Raw genomic sequence first — 23,280 nt, 5'->3', positions numbered from 1 at the left:
CACTATTTTTCAAAATATTCATCACCATTTGCTAACCATTTTTACCAGCCATGAAGAAGATACACTTTTGTGAAAATCTGTATCAGCAGAGGTGACCCACTGTTTGACAGCTGCTATGCCAGTGCTGTTGCTAGGAAAATGCTGCCTATGCAGTACATTCTTCATCAGCCAAAACAGATGTGAGTCAGAAGGTGCTGAACCTACACTACACTGTGGGTGTGGTAGGACATTCCAGTCAAGACTGGCAACGTGCTCCACAGTAGCATGAAGCTTGGTGTTACCATGTTGGATAAGAACAGTTGTCTTCTCTGTCCTGTCTCTGGAATCTCAAACTTTCACTTTAGTGTCACAACATAGCAGTCAGAGTTGCCACACCACCAACATCCATCTCTGACATTGTGGATTAACAATAATAAAATAGGAGGCACTGTATTGAGAGCAGTCTTCATACTAACAACTGCAAATGAAAGCGCAGTTGTGACGGCTGATTCAGGAGAAAATTCATTTTCCATTGCATAATTTTAGATGTTGCCCTGCACCTGCATAAAACCCAAGTTCCACCAGGGTCACCAGGCATATGGGACTACCCAAGTATAACTATATAGCAGATTTGTTCATGGTATTTTTTGCACAGCAAATTTTAAAGATACTTAAGAATAAGATCTCTTTTCTTCTATCAGTGCAATTGCTTTACATATTGGAAAACAGAATGTTTGCTCAGAACATATTTCACATAAATATGGTAATCATTATTGTCAGAACAAAACTATAAACTAAAGTAATCATATAGCCTTTGAATAAACACAGGGCTTGCTATTTTCTCATATTACTTGGTATAATTGTTGTTCTTTCTTAGCTAGCAACAGAACAGAAGTGCTTATGAAGCTCTACTGCTACCTTACTGAAAAAATGCCTTTGCCCATAGTTTAGTAACAGTGCCAATTTTCCCTGAATAAGTTACAAATATATATACACATATAGAAAGAACTTATCTTTAGGCTAGATTGCCAAAGTGTCCTCCTAAAAATCTAAGAGAATTATCCTTTCCATGCAGCCTTGGAGCTAGAAAATAGGTGTTGGGTTTACAGAGTTAGAGCTGAAGTCACCTGCCACACCTGGAAGGTCAGCATGTTCCTACTGGCTTTAGCCCTTATGACTTGCAGTGCCAAGCTAAATACGAGGGATGAAAGACAAACGTGTCTTATGAGATAGCATCATCTCCGAGTGAGAGGCTTGTGTTGATTTTCTTATTAAGATTTAGACTGGGACCAGCTAGCAACTGTAATAGTTTCTGGAAGGTAAAATTTTTGACCAAATTAAAATCAATGATTTACAAGAGAAAATTCTATATTCCGTAATAGAACAGAAGACATTATTTCTTGGGAAACCCTATCTGTGCATTTATCTTTGGAGTGTCTTTATTTGAATTATGTATTTAGATAAAAGAGGTATTTCAATTTTATGGCATACCTGCAGCATAGTATGTTGAACTCTCAAAAATTAATCATGTACTAAGCACACTTTGTGCCTGGTAAAAGATGACAGGTTTTAATAGTTTAGAATTAAGGGACAAAGATTAGGTTAATATTGATGATTTCTTGGCATCATAACATCTCAACCTATTGAAGAAACACTTCTAATATTCAGTGGAATCTCAGTAACTTGGTTATATATGTGGAGTACCTATAACTTGGTCTCCTAATGGTTAGAAGAATCACAGAAAATCAGAGTGTTTAATAGTACGAGGAAAAGCTATTTACTCAGGAGGAAGAATTCAAAGATATAAATTGTCAGACTGTTACCTCTTTTTTCTTTATGGCTCTCACTGTCTTTATAAACAGATAATCTGAAATGGAAGTTTTACGAAGCAAATAGTGGACTAGTGTAAGTTTACACTTTCTATGATAGTGCCTCAGTTACACTGATTATTAATTGACATATGCCATGCAAGTACTGAAGTCTGTACTGAGCTTTTTTGTTTTTCTTTTTGTTTATTTTCTACAGAAAAGCAGAAACGCACAGGTTTGCTGTGTGGGTTATGGTGTTCACACAGATTATGCAGAAATAATATCAGCAGGATTCATTTCAGAGTTTTAGTAAATGCTACACAGCAGCTACTAGAATACTCAAATTAGACCAGATGTCATAATGCCAAACTCTTATCCCAGCAGAGTACAATATTAAAAAAATGGTTACTTTTGCTTTTAATTTACTACTCTATGGATGAGAGAAGTCCCATCTGCTTACTTTATTTTTAAATGAAAACATAAATGTTGTCCTGTGGTGACATTAGGCTAGATATTATGTAGAGACAGAGACTCCAAGCAGTTAAGATTTACATTTAACAAATATGTTTTCTTACATGCAGCCATCTGCATGATAAAACCAATGAATAAGTTTGTGAAGCTAGCATAAATAGGATTCAAAGTGTGACCTATTTTTATGTCACTGTGGGAATAAAAATTATAGAATTTTAGGAAATCTGGAAACATAATTTTTCCTATGGGAGAAGTCTGGCCACACTGGATAAAGTGAGAAACAGCTGCTGAAAAGATTAGATCTGAAGACAGCAGCAATTCAGCAGGGCTAAAAGCATATAGTTTTTGAAAGATTTCCCAAGTCTTCAGAACCACAAACAAATTCTTAAGTACATTTCTGATTCTGATTCCATGGGAGTTCTGGTTTCACAACCCAGTACTGTGAAAAACATGCTGAACACAACAGAGAAATGAAGAGATGTGCCATTGCTGTATTGAAAGGAAAGGGGAAAATTAGAAGCAAATTCTGCCTGATTGGAGACTTCAGGAATTGAACTGCTCTCTCCTCTACAGAAGGGCAGAGATTGTTTCAGTGTTTTACGTGCCAGTGATACTTGATAAACCTGCCGTGATGAACTGAGGCTTTTTAAAAAGATATGGCTTTTTTGGATATTGGCGTTTTCTTCTATTTAGAGTAGCTGTCAGACTCAGCTGAAGATGTTCAATGTAACTCTCTCTTTCCTATGAAATTAAATTAAAATCAGCTCACGCTGAGAGGCAGAACCCATGTTTCAAGGGCTTCTGTTTGCACCCATATACAAACTTTATCATGCATCTATATCAAGAGCCTTATTTCTTACTACTTATTTTTTCTAGAGCTTCCAGTCAAGCTGGCCACAGCTTTCTACATTCCAGTTTCCATTCTCTAGCTTGAGGTACAGGACCTGTAGCAGTTCCCTAAACCCAGGTCTGGTACAACTTCTCCTACCTGTCAGCCCACAGTACTGCTGCCCACTCAGGAAGACTTATCAAAAGAACATTCATCTCCTGCTAAACTGACATTTGGATAGCATAGAAGAAAAGACTATAGCAAAAAAGACTATTAAATTAAGCACAGCATGTATATCCTATAATATGATAGAAAGTATAGCAATAATAGCACACAGTGCCAAAGTCTTTGGCTCCAGCAAATGAGGACGAGCCCAAACACAGCAGCCATGAGCACAAAAACAAAAGAACAAATCTACTTACTTTTGAAAGCCCTCACAAAGGCAGAAATCTTTAGTGAGATGCCCTCACCTCCACTGCCAACCCTTAAATGAGGTCTGGGAAGGGGTGGATCCTGGCTCCACCCCTTCCATTCACTCAGATGCATTGCATGCACCTGAGCTTCCCTGGGATGGCCCTGCCTTCCCATCAGGTGCTCAATCACTGCTTCAGGGCATTTCCACTACAGCATGATGGTCCCGTTAAATCCCATGAATTCCGATACATTTCACTCAGGAGTGAGGGAGGAATTTAAGTATAAATCCCCCTTTTGATTTGAGTATCAAATGAATGACTTGAGAAAGGACTGATTGCTGCTATACGTGAAGATATCACGTATTTGGGCTAAAATCTGTTATCTGGTACACTGAACTATTTTGCAATATCTTGAATTTAACATGTAAAATAGAAAACAATAGTGAGATCATCAGGTCCCAGTACAAGGAAGCTCGCTATTTATATTCTGCTCTTTGGCCACTGTGGTGAGACTGCAACAAGCCATACAAGAAGACTTGGGAATTCAGGAAAAGTTGTGCAATTCCAAAGCATTCAGATGATATCTTACTAAGGAATAATAAAAAAATCCACCTCTGTACTTCTACAGCCTCCCCCCACCTTCTGCAATGTATGAAATAGTTTCAAAGAAGAAGCATAGAAAACAAAACAACAACAAAAAAAAGCTAATGAACTTCCTAAGTTCACAGGTTGGACAAGACAAAAATTATTGCCTTTCTTCATATAGGTAAATAAAAGGAATGTGGTGATAGCTTTGCAAGATGAAGATAAATGTCATTTAAAATAGAAAGCCCTTGACAGCTCTTAGGCTTCAGCTCTTGGTGAATGACTTAACTTCCTGATGTGCTTCTGAAACATGGGTTTTACAACAGAAAAGCTTCTTCAAGGTGCCTATTGTAGAGAAAAATAAGATATTTATTTACTTCTACACTAAACTATTTTTAAGTGTTCTGACTCATCAGAATGTGAGAGCACAATTGCCAGTCGCTCTGTTTTCATCAGGCCAGATCTGAATGGAAGCCTTCTCATCTTCAGACAGCTTTTAGTGGATGCTCAGAGATATTCTTACACAAGATTAGGAATCAAGAACTTGCAACATATAATCTATCTGAGACTAGCTCAGACCATCCTCTCAACCTTCTGTTACAGTACAAGTAATAGTGATTCTGCTATTTATCTTCCAGACATATTACAAAAAATTAATTCTTTGATGTTATTTGTAGGATAAAACTGTAATGCTGCTTATTAATATCCTTAGATTCAACGAAGTTTCAAAGACTGTATTTCATAGAAATATAGATTTCAAGGCCAGGAGGGCCTTGATTTTGTCTGTGATTAGCTACTTCTGCTTCCTTTTATATTATTTTCAGGCATTTTAATTGCAGTTGTAAATTGTTTTAAAATTCAACAGTCACGCTAACTGAAAAATTAAAAAATAAGGAACACTAGCATAGATGCATAAGTTTTCATATATATGTATGCTGTGGGTAAACTAGTGAAATCAATAGCTTAAAGATTTAGCAATAAGTGAGTGAAATCACTAGTTAAGTATTTTTTGTGATTGGTTGTGTGCATTACAAAATAAAAATTAAAGGACTTGGCAGAAGTCTTGCTCTTCGATACCCTTTCACTTTCTATTTCCCTCGTCCTTGGAGATTGTCATAATGCAGCTCTGTGCTTTTTCAGCTAGACTTGGCCAGATGTCTACTTCTTGCATATATTTGGAGTTAAGCTTAATTTAATTGTGCCCCAATTCAAGAGTATCCCTATGCTGGCAAGTTGATTAAGCATGGTGGTAATTTTAATTATCTTCTTATCTCTCACTGGAGTGCAGTTAGTGGAGCTGATGAAGTTAACCCCATAGATAATTTTTTTTTTTTTTTTAATGGGGCTGCAGACAAGAAGGATAAAGCTTTCTTTTCAAAAGGAAGGACTGGTCTTCACTTGTCTAAAGCTGTTTCTTCTCTACTCCTCCATCCATCAGCAGATCACTTTCTTCAGAAGGCCATGACATTACCGTTGGTTCACCTTTATCACTGGCTTTTTTTCCTTGTAGTTTTGCACTTGTCTGTGATTCACTGCTGTCTTTTACATATGACAGTGCAAGTTGGCAGCTTATGGATTTATTTTCATTATTTTTTGCCAGATGTTTCCCTCTCAACATGACTGATTCTATTCTGTGGATACAACAGAAATGGCACAAAGCCAGCTATTAAAAGATACCAGCTAGTGCAGTAAAGACTTGAGGAAGCACACTGTCAGATTTGCACGCCACATTCATGGTGAAATCATATGGATACATGGGGCTAACATTTCATTTAATAACCACATTAAGATACCATTCTCAAGCATTATACTTAAGTGCCTTGTAAGTCGTTTAATTTTCTTTCAGAAAATATATCATCAGAAGCCCGTAGGAGTAACAGTGGCATAATTTAAATGTCACTCTGCTTCCCAATAATGACTTTCATATTCAGGCATTCTATTCCACTGACAAAGCTTGCACCTCTGCTAGAGTGTTTCTGCTCATACAGCTCTGTTTTCAGCCAGGCGTGCACAGAAGCTTGAGAGTGCTTTTATATACTTAATCTGGGTTTTAATTAACACACAGGAAAACAATAGCTTTGAGCGAACAGAGAGGAACTCTATAAATGGGAAGGTCATTCACAAAACAAAGGAAAAAGGTCTTTACTGTAAAGAAAACCCAATATGCAGCATCTGAACTTTTCTTGCATTGTTTGAAAATCAAGCCAATTACAGACTTTCTGCACTTCTCAGATCATTAATATATACAAAAGGATCTCTGCTTGCCTTACAGATACGCATGCTCAGCATTTGTCTGCAGAGGTTTTCAGCTTGCCCTGAAACTCCATCCTGGCAAAATGTCTGACACACATCCCAGAGCACTCCAGTTTAAGGTAATAGAAGAAATAGACCCTCATACATATATAAATATATTCTCTCATGCCCTCAGAGACAAAAGGCTGGCTGTAATGATCCAGCAGCACAATCCTGACTTTTTTTTTTTTTTTTTTAAATATCTATTAAAGGAACACAAGAAAGCTCAGCTTGTTCACATCCAAGGCACCATGGGAGAGAGCAAAATACTCAGCATAATTTGTAGACTTGAAACTGCTCATTTCACCATAAAACACTGTGTAACAGACATACCAAGAATGACATAGAGCATCCTCTTGAACAGCAAAACGAAGGAACGTATATCAGCTAAGATGGATGAGTAAAAGAGAGTACTTTCTCCAGCAGAAATTTAGGCAGGAAGAATATCATTACTGACAGCACAGTTTCACCTCTGGGATCAAACTTGCTTTCCTGTGTGGCACTGAAACTACCGTATGAATTTCCTGAATTCCTCCATTTTGCATCTCATTTACAGAAAGCCAGCTCCAGTTATACAAAGACACAAACATACTCTAAGAGGTTCGTTCAGGCCTAAGAGATATTTGTTCAAGTTATTGATTCCTCATTACAATTTCTGCCGCCCCTGAGATATCCATAGAGATCTAACATTAGAGTACTGGCCAGTATTCTTGCTTCACTTCTAAGAGCTGATGTGTTTACATCTTAAGGGAATATTGATCTACAGCAAATCATCTTTTTCATTTCGAGTGAGCTGAAACTCCAGTAGAGAGAGACAGGACAGAAAAAAAACTTCGCTAGTGCTTATGACATCGTCAGAATGTAATAATATATAGCTTTAAGGACTTACAAAGTAAACCCAAAATTTGTTTGCACATATAATAATAGAGGGAAGTTCATAAATGAAAAATAGAATGGTGTGGTACCTCTTTTTTGAGAGATCTCAAGTAACATCTGGCACAACTCACCCTTTAAAATATCATTACTGTTAATTTGTTTATGAAAGACTTAGGAGGCTGGAACAAAAAGGGAAAGTGATGAAAAATAAAACCACTGAAAAGCATCTTCTCCTCTTGCTGGTAAAAAGATTTCAGAACAGGTGTTTTTGGCCTGTTACTGCTGCCATCAGCCAATATCAAAAGCAGTTGGCAATGCTCTCATCATGCAAGAATTCCAATCAGATAACTCAGTATATTCTAATTACTGTAGTAACACCTGTTGTAGTCCTAAATGACTAACTTATCACAGCAGACAGGCCTGCCTTCTCTTTAGGTTTCACTGACTCTTAAATTTCTGCTTCCTCTAATTGCATGTCTAGCTTACCAAACAAATGTTGTAGTCCACATTTATTCTTTGCCACTTCATGCTTTAATCCTCTGTACATTAATGGTTTGCTGCCATCTCTCACCTACACTCTCTATTTTGTCTATCCCACTTCACTCCAAGATAGCAAACCATCTTTTCTATTTACATTAGCGCTTGATTCATCCAAATGCTGACTTCTTAGGCTGGTTATACCAGTGATATCCATATATAGGTACTTATTGGGTGCTACCACAAAATTGTCACTTCTAAAAACCTGTTTCTTTGCCATTGAGCCCCATATAAAATACAAGGGTTTTTTTTTCCACAGAAAACAGTTCTTCTATCATTCCATTTACACCTATCAAAAGCAGCTGCTAATCGCTTTCCAAAGTTGTTGCCAAGCACAAATGGTGGCACTGAATTGACTCATGTTGCTTCACTCAGAGATAAAACATGCATAACTTTTTTCCTGATCTGGACCAGTTCAAATAATTTGGAGAGAAATCAAAAATGCTGGTTTGATTTCAGCAGATATAGGATCATATTCCTGAAATGTATGCTGTTACTTTTGTATGCATACTTTGCTGTGTATAGTGACAATTAATACACAACAAGGTATGCATAAATGCAGACTATGTACTGCTTTTGCAAGCACAGTGGTCAAGTAAATTAATGAATTTAAGAAACTATAAAATGTGGGAGTATATTTCTGCGGTTTTCCTTTTGCAAGTGCCATGTGAATTTTACTTTGAGTATTTAAATCTTTTGCTGATCATGTCGTGGATTAATCCCCACATTGCTATAGTCATTGCAGAACTGCTCTCTGCAACAGTACCTAACAACATACATATCCTTTTCACACCGTGACACTGAAATCTAGAAACTGTTTCTCTTGCATGATCTTGATGGAAATCTAATACTCTGGTAGACACTGTAAGCTTTAGTTAATCATCTCAGTTTCGTGAATTTAGCCATGCACACTGATTTTCATAAGAACAAAACAGCTGAATTCTGTTAGTATGAAACTTCTCTCACTTGACAGTTACCACACGGATGCTATGATATTATGGGAAATCCAGAACTTCAGTTGTGCATTTGGAAAATATGTAAAATATCAATAATCTGAGTGCAGCAGGATCACAGATTTTTCCTTCTGTATAAATAGCATACTTCCAGAGCACAAAGCCTGTAGTTGCAAATTCCAGTAACTTAAACATGAGACTGACTATAAGAAAACATAAAAAACTTATCTCACTAAATTGAACTGCCTTATTAGACTCATCAGAAAAAATACGTTTTAGCTCCCACTTAGTTAGATATCCTTCCTTGTTATTTGAGATAAAAGTAAACTTTGAGCCATAATGAATGATCACTTCCAAAGGAGAGGAACTTAAGTTTTGGACCACTGGGGAGATGGGGAGAACCCTAATTGTTTAATGATATTTTACAGTTAGAAGATTGTATCCCTTTTGTCTCGTAATTTCTCTAAACAAACTGTGCTGTCATGTATATTTTAAATACTTTCTGCTTATGATATCCATCTACATTTTTGAGTGAGGTCTCTTTGTATGAATGCTTTTCTATCTGTCCACCTACCCTCTTTCACCTAATGTTGACTTAACACTTTGCATATTCTTTAAAACACATATTGTTAAGATGCAGCTGAATCACTAAGTTTAAGCTTGAGTCTGCTTGATCAGCAAAATATCTGTGCTGATCATGACTCAAGTTGTTATTTTAGTTTGGATTGTTACAATTTGTCACCAATATCAATTGTCAGGAGGGCCAAACAGTTTTATTTCTAGATGTGAAAAATGCCACTACTACAACTAAAGTGGGGGACTAAAACTGCCTTTCAGCCAGCCGTGCTCGCCGCTCCCTCTGGAAATTGCACCCAGGGCATGATGCTCTGAGTTGCTCCTGGCCAGACAACCTTGGATTGATCTGGGTGGGGAGACATTTGTTAGGACAAATGCTAAGTACCAAGTAGAATTTTGAATCAATCCTCTGCCAATTAAGCATAAGATTAAATCACATAAAAAGAGTGAGATCAAACATACTACAGTTTGGAAGAAAGGCTGTTTTCCATAGCAAAAGACTACACTTCTATCTATTGTCAACTTTCTTTTTGGAGGTCCAGAATGAATTTAATAGAGCATACCTAAGCTTTCAAAGTAAAGAATTCAGAGGAGGTTTTTTATAGATCCATGCACAAAAGTACAATTGCTCCCCTGGAGCAGATTTATTTATTTATTTATTAATCTGGAGATTTAAAAGATTACCTGCTCTTTAAATCAATCCAGGCTGGTTTCTCTTCTCTTTCTCTTTCCTTCTCTTCTCTTGCTCGTTTTGACATTGCCTCTGAATTGAACACTGGACTCTGGTGATGATCAGCATGGAGTTGTGATCACAGCTATTGTGATACCAGAGGTGGAATTCCTGCTGAAAGAATGGCCACAGCGGCTACACACAATGATCCAAAACATTTTCACATGCACATACAACACACAGTAGCCTAGGATAAGAAAAGACCTCATTAGTCACATAAAGAAATTATGTTTTTAAAATCACCATGTAACAGAATAGGCCAGCTGTTTAAATGATTGGATTCTACAAGGGAAAAATAAGGGCATCTCCTTTGCATACAAGCACTTTCTGTTCACAGTCCTAGCATTACATTTTTTTTTTTTTCTTGTGGTTTGCCTATTTATACAGCTGATACATTTTTCCCTCTATGTTTATTTTAAGGTGACTGTGTTTTACACGTGCCACAGTTTTTACGTGATTGTATAATTTTTTTTTTTCCCCTAATCTATTTTGTTACCTATGTGGATAAAATTAATAGAGAATGGTAACTTATTTAATAAACTTTATTAAGCCTTTGAGGAAACTTCAATGTACTCATAAAGAGAGGCAATACAGAATGTATTCACTCTATCATGACAAAGAAATTACAATTCTAAGCTAGAAATAAATGACATTCTAGAAAAAGCAGAAGGAACAACATATAAGGAGTTAATAATGAACAACTTGTCTTCATTTTCAGACCCTTTAATCCTGCTATTGTGCAGTTTTCACACAGCGCTAAATTGAATTACTGCATCATTTTTTACAATTTCTTCGTACAGTTGACCCAGTTTATAGCAGGTTTGAAAGCATTATCATTGCTTAAGGTTCAAAGATGCTGCCGTGTATTGCATTACAAGTCAATCTCTGCGGAAGTATTTTGATGTGATTTTGCTTTCGGATATAGAAGAGCAGATATCCAAGTGAAAGATGGTATTTCATTTTATCATAACAATGTCGCATAATGCTTTTTTATTCAATATGTATAGTCTCATTTTCATTGTATTTTTTTCTCTAACTTTCTTGGTCTAATAAAGTGAATCCCCAATTTATGTCTCCCAATGATTTTATGTAAAAAGAACATTGAAGAGAGTCCTAACATAGCTTTTTACTGCTGTGCAGCAGATATATTTAGTTGACACTACTAAAACAACTAAAAGGGAATGCATTGTTTCTAGACATTGCATTACTTCCAAAATGCTCCAATTGAGAAATTCTTTATCTGAAGTTTTCTTGTTCTACTGTGCAGTGCTTTCTACGGCTTCTTTTTAGCACACAATGCTCAATTTAACTGTGTTTGAGGCAGTGTGTTTTACGTAAAGCATTTCATTTTCTCAAGGTCATTCTTTATGCTTCAGGTGTTAATTTGTGTTGTTCTTGAAGTATTCTTATTATTGATAGTAGAGTCCTTGGTATATTTTATATTGAAGTATTGCTAATGTATGAACTGTAACATTAAATTTTTAATCTAATCAATCAAATGCCATGCATATGCAATAGATGCTTGGCTTTTACTAAGATTAATTACCATGTGCTGTGAAAACCAACTCTGTAAGGTGAACTACTGCATGCATACAGACACACACAATGAAATGAAAAGAAAGCAAATTGTGCAAAAGGATGAGCACTGTAATAAGTTAATGACTACTTCTGTCATTCAAAACATATGCATAGCCTTTAAGACAACACAAAACAAAGATTAAACTCATGTTAAATCAACTATCTATTAAAGCATTTAGAGCTCTTTTCCAGATTCTTCATGAAAATTATGCAATCTGTTGCAAAACTAAACACTTGTCTCCCAGATGGTGCTCAGAGTCTGTCTGAACAAACACTCCTTCCATGCTCTGCGTAACAAATTGTGCATATTTTTGTTCAGTGTGCTTCATTTTATTCATTTGAGGACTTTTACACTGCACATGCTATGTAGAGATTACTAAATTTGCATTGTAAAATCCAGTTATGTTGTATTTATTTACCTGATTACAGTTCAAAAGTGGAAGATACTTCATCATGGAAAATGGCAGCATCTCCTTTATTATAGGCTGGAAGATTCAAATTGACAATGTTTACTGCATATATTGATCTTGGTTGTAATTCTCACAGGTCACTGATAGTCATCAACTAAAAAATAAGCAGCTAATTGCTTCTTTTGAACAGTATTGCAAATTTAAGCTTCTGCAATGGTGTTTTGAAGGAGGGTTTTACTATGCCAAATAGCAGTTATGATTGCAATGGGAATAAGATTAAGACTGCACTTAATACTTTTATAATTTTATTAGGAAGTACATTTACTGATGGACTTTATGACCTTGAGGGTCTTTTCCAAACTAAATGATTCTGTGATTATTCATGCACTAGACTGTGTACACTTCTGGCTGGGACTTTGGTCCAGCTAGAAACAGAAGAAAAACTACTAAACTATGAGAAGTCTCATCTGCAACTGATGAGGCTTCAATTCAGTTTTTAATTCTTGCCACCTTTTAAAATATTTTCTCTGACCAGTTTTCTGCCTGAAAAACGTGAGTTGCTTGTCAAGTGAAGATGGATACACTGCTGTTACTGAATCACTTAAATATGTGGAATGGGTATAAATTAAAAGACATTCCTTTTGTGAAGAAGCCCTTTCTGAGAACCATTTTGTAACTTGCCTTCACAATGATAAGGGAAAAAGCCAGTGTGCCAGACAGTAATACCTGTATGATGTGTTGGAGCAGAGTCACCTGAAAACGTAGATCAGAGCTTTGTGAAGTCAGATCTGAGTACTGTCAAGTATAATTATTCTACAACATCTCTTGAAAATCTGGTCCAGTGTCTTAACCACCTGTATTATGGAAAAATGTTCCCTGAATCTATGGGCTTTCTTTTAGTACAATTGCTGTCTGTTGTTTCTTGCTGTTTTGCTGTAAAATATTACAGGAATCTGAACATAAATCTCTATAGCTCCCCTTTAGGTTTTTAAGAATATTATGAATCATTCTTTTGTTTCTTTATGTACCTGGAAGGAGTCCTTGCTAGGGACTGAATTGAGGCTTTACAGCCAGCAGTTACTCAGACCCTCCTCATCTGTTTTAAAATAGGCATAATATTTGCCTTTTCTAGTCCCCAACTGTCATGACTTTTCAAAGATGATGGCATCCTTCCAGTGGCATCAGGTAGTTCTGTCAGCATCTTTGGGTGCATCTCATTTAGCAACATGGACTTGGAGACATTTAAAACTGGTGGACGAGACCCTGAGCAGCCTGCTGTGGTTGATCTGACCTTAAGCAGGGAGAGGGAGGCCAGACCAGATCTCCAGAGGCCCCCCTCAACATCAGCTTGTCTCTGACTCTGTATATGTCCAGTGGATTTAAGTAGTCTCTAACTGTCTAGTAAATCTACACTGCATTTGTATATTTTGCATTACAAAGCAGGTTGTCCAGTTCTCTGAGTAGAGCAGTCTAACACTTCATAATCTGTGCAATATGATATGCCTATTTTAAATTTATGAAGCTGTAAACCAATTTCCTGTACTAATAAACACCTCATTTTTTTCATTCCCAGTTATCCTCTTAAATTCACTGCACTGCCTCACTCTTTTTCTCTTGTCCTTGTCTTGTAAGAAAGAAATAGGTGTGAGGGAGACAAAAAATAAAAGACAAGAAACGGCAGCTCACAGAAATAAATGATACTTGGGGAGAATCCAAGATCAACAGACCAGCGAGCCCACTCATTGTTCTTTATCATTTTGGCTCTCTTCCAGCCTCTCTAGGTTTCTGTCTCTTCCAAACTGCTTTCTGCATTCTCACATATGTTATAGAAAGTATTATGATTTCAGAGAAGTGCTTTAATTTTTAACAGCTTGCCCTGCAAAGGAAGTGGTCCAGTTTTTGAGGGAGAAGAGGAGGGGAGCTTGTTGCTCTGTTTTTCCTTAACGTATGTGTGCAATCTCGATTATTCTTAACAGAAGATCCATATGTGTATGGTATTATTGGAGGAGAAATTGACTCCTTTTGCATATAATTACTGGGCATAGTTATCTGTAAAACTGTTTGGTCTTGGATTGATCTAGCAGTACAATAAATATTTCAAATCCAGCACATCAAGCCTGCTCCCATTTTTTGCAGTGAGAAACTCAATAGTTTAGTTTTGCATTTTGTCACAAAAATGCTCAGTTTTTCTAATGTAGCAAAAAAGGTAGGGTAGTGGTATGAAAAGACAATGATATGAATGACTTTATCTGTATTTTTAATAGATCCCTTCCAAATGTAATAAATTTTGAAAATTACTGATAGAATCTACATAGTTAGTAGAATACCTCAGCCCTTCTGATCTGTCAGGCTACAGGCTGGAAACAAGTTTATAACTTAACAGCTTAGGCATAAAAGCTCAATTCATGTAATCATTACTGGAGTAATTCTCCAGGTTTAAAACCCAAAGGCCCAATACTACCTTTGACACTGCAGCTATCCCAACACCTACCCTTATGCACAGCACTGCTTGCCATGTATCCAGTAGAAACAAAGAGCTCCGAGGCTTGGCAAGACTTCCTTTTGTGCCACTAGATGTGGCCTGGATGTAAAAGACTTTTTTGGGGTGAGACTAACTGCAGTTGTAGACTGATTGCAACTACTCAGGTCCACTGGAGTAATAGAGATATCACTGGAACTGGATTTTCAAGACTATTTTTTTTGCATCTTTCATAGTTAAACTAAAGCAAATTGACCACCCAAATGACAGCTGCATAGTCCAAGAGATCCTAAGGATGGATTGAAATGTGTATGTTCAAAAACATTTGAAAAATCTGAGTTTCCAAAATTTTCTATATACATTACTTCAAATTATTAAACATGCTTTTATTCTCATTGATTCATTGTTTAAACATGTACATGACACTGTGGTTACTGTTAAATGTCTCACAAGACATGCATCTCATACAATCACAGAATCATAGGGTTAGAAAAGATCTCCAGAGATTGTCTAGTCACTAACCCCCTGCTAATGCTGGTTCCCAACAGCATGTTGCATTGGAAAGTAATCAGGCAGGTCTTGAATATCTCCAGAGATGGACTTTCTCAAGAAGTTTCCTGTATTTCTATAACTGGGGAGCCCATTACTTGACACAGTACTCCAGATATGGCCTCATCAGGACAGAGTAGAGGTGGAAAAGAACCTCCCTTGTCCTGCTGGCCAGCCATGCTCCTTTTAAAAACCTCTCCAAGTGAAGAGGGAGGAGGGACAACCCTGATTCTGGGCTGCAAATGCAGTACAGTATTTCAGGGGCTATGAATGGGGAAGAAAAATGTTCAAACAGACTCTGAGCCAGGCTGACTCAGACCAGCGACAAGTAGAGACAAACCAGCTCAGCTGAGCATATCACTACAACAGGTAACTAAATAAATAATGTTTAAAGCTCCTGTATATCCCAGCTATCCCCATGCTCATTCTTTTAGGAGTTTTCCATCTGTAGATGAAAGCAGCTTTCATAGAGACATGTATTTAAATTCTCACTTTGACTCCTACTTTTCATTGCTTTCACTGCATCCCTAATAACAACAACAATCAGATAAAGCTGCTCATTTGACTTTCAGAGTCAGTGCTCAGTAGGGCTGGAAATATGCAGTTTTTGGATGCAGTTTGCCTTTCAATGCTAGAAAGTGCTTGTCACCATTATTAATTAAGAATGACATTTACTCTCTTCACTGGTTCTAACCATGCACACCATGATCTCTGTAGCATATAAATATTGTAATTTACAGATGGGTGAAAAACAGATTTGCAGTTTTAAGGATTTATGTGGGTTGTGGTTGCTCAGAGAAAATTCTGGCTTGAGGGGGGGGGGGAGGGGTTATTTTGTGGTTGCTTCTTTGTTCTGTGAAAAAGAAAATCTGTTTGTTGACCAATTCTGATATAATGGTTACAGAGCTGTGCAAATAAGTAATAAAACTGAGAATCAGTCAACCTGGCACATTCTACAAGCTCTGCTCAGGTACTCCGATAGCATGACTAAAGAAAGTTTCCTCTGTTACAAGTCTTTGTTTCTGACTGCTGCTGTAACAATTTGGTTACAGAAATCTGTGAACAGAGATACATATATAAACTATGGTGGAAGGAAAAGATATTTGTACAAGTAAGCCAGCAATATGCTGTCTTGCTAGTTAGCCAAGTGAATCACAATTTGCCATGCCTTTCAATATGTGTGAATTACGAACAGGCCACAGTGTGCTTGGAATTTTGCTGTCAGTCTGGTAGTTGAAGTCAGAGAATTTAAAACGTGAAGCAAGTAGTTTGAGGGACATTCAGAAGGGAGAGATTTGTAAAACCTGATTGCTAGCACAGATAGCTACATGTGATAAGCATAGTTTTATGTATCTATTTACATATTATGCATCTATTACATATTATGCTATGGCATAATTATAGAGGCTCAATAGAGGGATTTATCCAAACATCAGTGGCATCAACAATACGATGAAGACTTTTGAGGGCTGACACTGCACTCACTTAAAATGCTGTGATGGTCCTGATTGCTTGTGGGGGTTTTTTTGTGACAAATAGCTTTCTTGTGTAAGGACTCTCTCAGTACAGCTTCTCAGAGTCATTTGCAGACATTTATTAAATAGAAATGCCAATTTCAATGAGTATAAAACAAAGAACCTAGAATACCACATCTGCTGTTCTGACTACTTCTGCAATTGCTATCAAGGACTTGCAATACCACAAACACATCTGAAGAGCTAGCTGTGAAAAAGAAGATGAGCATATAATAAAAGGGAAGGGTGGCAAAGGCAGGTCATCACTCATAAAAGCTATTAAGAATATGTTGTATTTCAGTCAGATAACTAATTTCTTTGGCTTCAATCAGATTTTTGGAATAGACTCACAGAGAGAAAATTCATAAATATTATTTTTCACCCTGTCAATAGTAATCACAAGAGAAATAAGTAAGATTTAAAGAAGAAGGAAGGGAGAAGAAGACAAAAAATGTCATTTAAGGGAGAGGTGAATGGTACCATCCATGGGGCAGACAATGCACGTGTGATATGAGTCAGGCAGAAGAGGCACACTGAGACACCAAAAAATTATATTTCTATAACAAGATACAAACCACAAATTACATCATTCCCCTCCAGGATAGGAGGAGCCCATTACAACTTAAGTCTATTAGATACTCTGTTGATCCTACACTCATGTACCTTTTTATATTTCATATGGAATTTATTTTGGCTGTTCCTAAGTTAACCCTTAAAAAATATATGGGCCTGTTCTTAGTCAAGTGCCTAAGCTTCTGCAGTCCAGTCATTTCAGACATTTCTATTAGCAGTGAATGAAGGTATCTTTTCTTTGTATCAGTATAGAAGGCTAGTATGGTTTATGATAATCAGCACGAGTTCCCTTAATTAGCATTCCAAAATATACATTAAGAATCAATTTCACATGCAAAACCATACCTAGATGCTCTGAGGAGGGGGAATGTTAGCAGAACTATCCTATCCATGAGCTACTGTGTCCTTTTCCTACTCTTTCAATTTGCTCCAAGTTCCAGACAGGAGACAGAGTACAAGCTGAGACACTATGCTTTTTTCTTCCTGCTCTCCTACCATCATGTTTCTATAGATATGCACATTCTCTTGGTTCTCTAGTTAGAGAGACATTGTTTCTACACATTAATCTTTCTCAGACACAAATTCACATGCTAATCTTCCAAATTTTGTTGTCAGTTCCTAGTTCAACACTAATCAATATAAATTATTTTTTTTTATTATGTACAAAATCAGAGATACATATAGAAAATTATCTGTGTGTGAACAGATGGATGCCTATTACATCTAGAGGTAGTATAATTCCAGACTTCCTTATATGTGTTGTGTTTTTCTTTTTTAGCAAAGAATATTGAACTATAATAATAAAATTAAGAAAGGTTCAATAATTAATATAAAAATTATTCAGATGTGTACAATGGCTTACATTCACACCCTGTATATTTAAAATTAATAGAAAACTTTAGCATCTTAATAACTGAGATCACAGGAATGTATGAGATTACACATATTACAGTATATTAACTATTATCTGCAGTTTGACAGGAAAATGCTTAACCTCAGAATAAATAGGATGTGCACTCAAAAAGCCCCTAAGGTTTTGTTACTATTAAGCCAATATGCTCCTTAAACACACATACCTGTGTGCATCTGCTGGAATCAGAAGTACAACATGCTCTCTCACAGAATTTTTCTTTGTTTGAAAATCCATAAATCTGGGAGGGAAAACTGAAAGCAATGAAGAGTGACTTTACTACAAAATAATGTAATAAAACTAGCATTACATATACAATTATTATTATTATTATTATTATTATTATTATTATTATTATTATTATTATTATTATTATATATTTTTCTCTGTTTACTGTACAGTTTCTTTTACCTCTCAGAAATTTTTGTTGCATGAGTTCAGCAAGCTGGCAACAGAAACAACATAATGAATTATTTTCGGTCAAATGGTTTATGACTTCACACCTATACTGGGAGGTTTAACCTCCATCCATATTTATATTTATCCTCTATTTCTTCAATTCAAATGTCCCTTCAGAGTAGGCTGGTTTCATGCTGAGGGAAGATAAAAATTACAATGCTTACCTCACATGCAATAAATTCATCATATTTATTTATTCCCAATAACTGTGACTTAGAGAGAGAAAAAAAAAAACAAAAAACAAAAAGCAAACAAACAAAAACCCTCAGATTCTAATGCCTAACAGTTAGTTCCTATTCTTTCTATAGCTCAAAAGATAAAAAGGATCTGGGAAGGGAGGTGGGGAGGGGCAGAGGGTGAGGAAGTGGTTTTTGTTTTGTTCCAGTCTTTATTCAGAGCTACAAACACTGAAATATTCATAATAGAAAGGTTACTATATTGCTGTGGCTCAGAATCATAAGAAAATGTCTGACAGCATAATTATAAAAGGACTGGTACAACAGCACAGCAGATAATTGGTGCTACTGTTGTTTAAGCAGGGAGTCTAGCAAAAATCCAGTCAGCCACATTCTTAGCATAGGCAGTCCTCAGTCAGGAATAAGATGGGTTCGGAGCCTCTGTTTGCTGCTGCATACTGAACTGCTGCAAGGTGGACTGCAGCAAAACCTCCCAACAATTGGTAAAGATGCATAAATTACTGTGAAATGCAAGGCAAAAGAAATTGGCATTCAGGCAAGCCAGCCAGCGCAGACAGTCCATTATCTCCTTAACCACATAACTGACTCAGACACAACTGCCTGATCAATCTGGAGGCAGATGCTATAGCTAGAAAAGTATTTTATAAGCTTGGCATCTGGGTGCTGTGATTGCTCAAAGGAGGCTGGGTACAATCCAATGAGGTGAACTGCAGCCTGCTGTGGACTTGCAATTACATATGCTTTCTCCATGGGAAAATAAAGCAGGTAAAAGAACAACTTTGAGTAGAAAATGTGACCTAGGGTTTTCGATTAAAAGTAAGTTGTATGGCATGGTAAGCTGTTAGTGTAGCAAGTTTTGCCTGTTGGCCCCTAGCAGAAGCTTTAATAGCAAGCCTGTGCTGACAGCAGTTTACAGGGGCATTTAGTATCCGGCCCTAATTCAGCCAAGAGTTTCTCAAACATGGGATCTCACAGAAGACCTGCAGCCAATGACAGCTCCATACACCGTACTGCATCACAGGCTGCAGCTTCACCTCCCATTAAGAATATCAAGCAATGTTATTTAGCTAATTTTAATAATTTTTTCTTATCTTTTTCATGCATAGCAATGTCTCTACATGTTTTTTGAGTTCTCAGCAAGTTACACATATGAAAATATAGGGCAAAGTAAGACCGTAACTCCAAAGTGATATAAATCCCTTATGGGATCAGTAAGGATTTACTCTAGTTGAAGGTCTGACCTTGTTACAAAACGTCTACATGGAAAAGCCAAGTATATTTTTCACTGATTTGGAATTACACAGCATATGTAAAATACTTGTTTATTGCTTTGATGATTTCTATGGGAGAAAAGAGATTCTTCTTGAAATATTAATGTGGAAAAATATAAAAGGGCTAAGGCAGGCTTGTTCCATGCTGCTGTACATTAAAACTAAGTGCTGCATGAAATACCAATGTCCAATATTTTTGTCACTGCTGGAAATGACATATACCACTGTATTCAGTTCCCCTCTCAATCTCAACAGAACTGTGGATTTTGGACTAATAATACAAAACTGTACACAAGTCAGTATCCCGGTTCCTGAAAACTGTGAGGCATTCTTGGTGTTGAAGAGAACCAGATTCCTCCCATACATGAAGCCCTCTTAATTTCTGATAAATGGTGCTGAAATTAACGCATTCTTCTAAATTGTGCTGAACACATTTTTCTGCTTTTAGATGAAAGGAGACTAGGTTTTGCTGTCATAAGACATCAATGGCTCTGCTCAAGATTTAGAGACTTCTTTTATCCTGTTACACTAATGTGCTTCACTGTGGATGTGACCAGAGGAAAAACACCACACATCGAAGCTATTTAAAGAATCTGAGAATAACTGATGGTCTTCAGTGCCTGCACTTCAATAAAAGTGTTTGTAATGCTGTCGAATCATCAGATGGCTGAGTTGAGCTGTTCAGTTCACTAAGAGTGCGTATTCTTTTTCCTTTCCTTTTGTCAGCTGACTGAAGCTACCTACTACTTTTAAGTACTACTTCAGTGATTAATCTCTGAACTTTGTCTTTTCACTGTTTTTTATTCATTGAGATATTTTTCTTGAAAGTCAGAGAGCATATTGAGTTATGCTCTGCTCTCATTTGCATCATCACTGTTTGAAGCTTCCTAGAATCCCTATTAGGGATAATAGAGATAATTAGCCAAAAAGTATTTAAAATAAACCCATAAAGCAAGGGAGTCATATTTAACCAATTACAGATAAAAATGTAAGGAAAAAAAAAATATTAATGTAAAGGAAATATGCCAAATTCCCTGCACCTACATGATGTACCAAGACATTTGAGATGGCTGGGAACCACCTAGAAGAGTGTAGAGAACTGGGAGAGAGATATGTATGAATGGTTCAGGATAGTTAAATCTGGAAACAAGAGGAAACAAGATATTGTCTGGGTAACTGAGGACAGGTACTAAAGATTCTCTTACATAGCTATATGCTAACCAGAACAAGGACTGAAGAATGTATAGTAATATACTACATGTATATTACTAGTTTAACCTTGCACAATCAGATCAGAGAGATATCCAAGCTACTTTCAAATGACACAACACAAACATAGGGACATTTGATTCTTAAAAAGCCTGACATTCAAGGAATTTAAGAAATTTGGGTGGAATCAGCTATTAGTCAGGATAACTATTATGGAGAGGTAAATGCTAGTTAAAGGGCAGTTGGTAATGACTCACTCATGTGAGATGTTAATCCCTTAATAAACCAGAAGCTAATGTGATTATTAGTTGTTAGAAAAACAAGAAAGAACATATATAAGCTGCATGGATTTGTGGATACGCGATTTTTCTAAGTGCAACCACATGGATGAAATTATTAGGAAGAACAGCATCAGATAGCCAAGCAGAGTCAGACATCCACAGCAAGAGTTGAAAGAATTGCATAAAACATTTGCACACAGTAGGAAAATATGATGAGAATAAAGGTCAAGGAAAATTAGTGATGATTGTATAATGCAAAGGGCTAAGTTTTACAGCAAAGAGTTGAAACCTAGATTACATCTCTATCTGAACTTTAAATCAAAGACGGCTGTTGAGGATTTTAGGGCAGGGGCTGCCATTACAAGCACACATGGGCACCATAATAATACCTTTTACTGAACACAGAAGGCTAAATAAATTAAATCCCAATTCAGATCTAAGTCAGAATTTCTCAAGAAAAAGAAAGTGAGGGATATAATCATCCATGCAATGGTCTTGAGAACTGGGGCCTGAATGCTGCTGTATTTATTTATCAGTGAGTTAATAATGGAGAAGGTTGCTGTACAAGAGTCAATTTATATATACTTCAAGTTTGAAAACCACAGAACTAACTTACCCATTTACTAGCTGGTTTTAATTAAAAACAGCACAAGCATGAACTTCTTTGCAAATCCCTATAAAAACACCATCAGATTTAATTGTTTATCTTTTATCAGATAATTGTCAGGTTTTGCTAAGCTGGTATAAATGGGCCTAGAAGCATTTACACAGAGATTATGGATACTCAGTTCATGCAGCCAAGTCAGTGCATACTTAAATGCAGATATATATGTGTATATGTATATATATGTATATGTATTAATATGTAGTATCTTTGTTGTAGGAGATACTTCAAAATGTTAGCTTTGATATACTCCTCTTAACTTTTCTGTATTTTGAACTTTTGATAAAAACAGGCTGAAAAGAGAGAAAGATGTTTGTCTCAAATTCATTGTGATCTTCTATTAGCAATCAAATGATTTTGATCTTCAAGCATTTCATCACATCTCCAAGTTAGAAAAAGAAACATGAAAATATTCCTTAGCATTTTCCTTATTGCATTTACATGCAGAACTGAACTGCAAGTTTTCAAGGCAAAGATAAGCTCTTCCAAGTGAGTTTTACTGTTCCAAGTGTTTCAGATAGAAGCATGACCACCTTCCAGTATTATATTACAGAATCTTTCATTTTATTCCAATGTCATTGTTTCAATTACATTGGATTATGGATGTACTGTCCTTAAAGCAAATATGCTCCAAATATGCTCAGCCTGCTCTTGTGTGGATAGTAGTGTGGATGACAAGTAATTGCAAGAAACCCTGGGCTTAGTTTTCAGTCCTTAGTGAAGATCAGAATTATGGAAAATCCAAGATTTGGTGCTCCAAAAATTAACTTTTCTTTCAGTGCCTACATCAAAATTCCAGAAACTGAAGCAGTGATGAGAATTAGTTACTTGTGAAATGGCAGGCTTTTTCATGCCTCTGAAATACTGTATTTCTATTGATAATCACAGACATTTGCCAGCCAGCACATATGCCAGCAATAACAATTCAGTATTAATGAAGTGTCTTTTTTTTTTTTTTTTCTGCTGGTAATGAAATTCATTCTTGGCATTAAAACTCTGCCTTACATTGTGAAAGTAAATAGAAGATGAACAGAAATGGCATTTATTCATTAAAATTGCAAAATAGCAATTAAATCTCATCTTCTCCTTCTGAATAATTTGTTCCAAAGTGTCTAAATAACAGGTAGTGGGAAACAG

The 23,280-nt window shown here is 36.4% G+C and overlaps 1 long non-coding RNA gene across 6 annotated transcripts in view; it reads right to left on the bottom strand.

The window, feature by feature from the left end:
• The window catches only part of LOC116243591 (uncharacterized), a 233,907-nt gene that overhangs the window by 1,800 nt on the left and 208,827 nt on the right, over positions 1–23,280 (bottom strand). For 2 of the 6 annotated variants that reach the window (XR_016470598.1, XR_016470593.1), the window contains 3 exons: positions 18,229–18,316; positions 12,047–12,112; positions 10,004–10,163 (listed from right to left, as the gene is read on the bottom strand). This is a non-coding gene — a long non-coding RNA (uncharacterized LOC116243591). Of the gene's footprint in view, positions 1–10,003; positions 10,237–12,046; positions 12,113–18,228; positions 18,317–23,280 lie in introns of all 6 variants that reach the window. The other 4 variants (XR_016470594.1, XR_016470595.1, XR_016470596.1 and 1 more) reach the window with 4 other exon arrangements.

The sequence above is a fragment of the Phasianus colchicus genome, chromosome 13 (genome assembly GCF_987193195.1).
Source record: "Phasianus colchicus chromosome 13, bPhaCol1.hap1.1, whole genome shotgun sequence".
NCBI classification, from domain to species: Eukaryota; Metazoa; Chordata; class Aves; order Galliformes; family Phasianidae; genus Phasianus; species Phasianus colchicus.
Note: the sequence above shows the minus strand (reverse complement) of the source record. Positions and strands in the feature narration are given on the sequence as shown.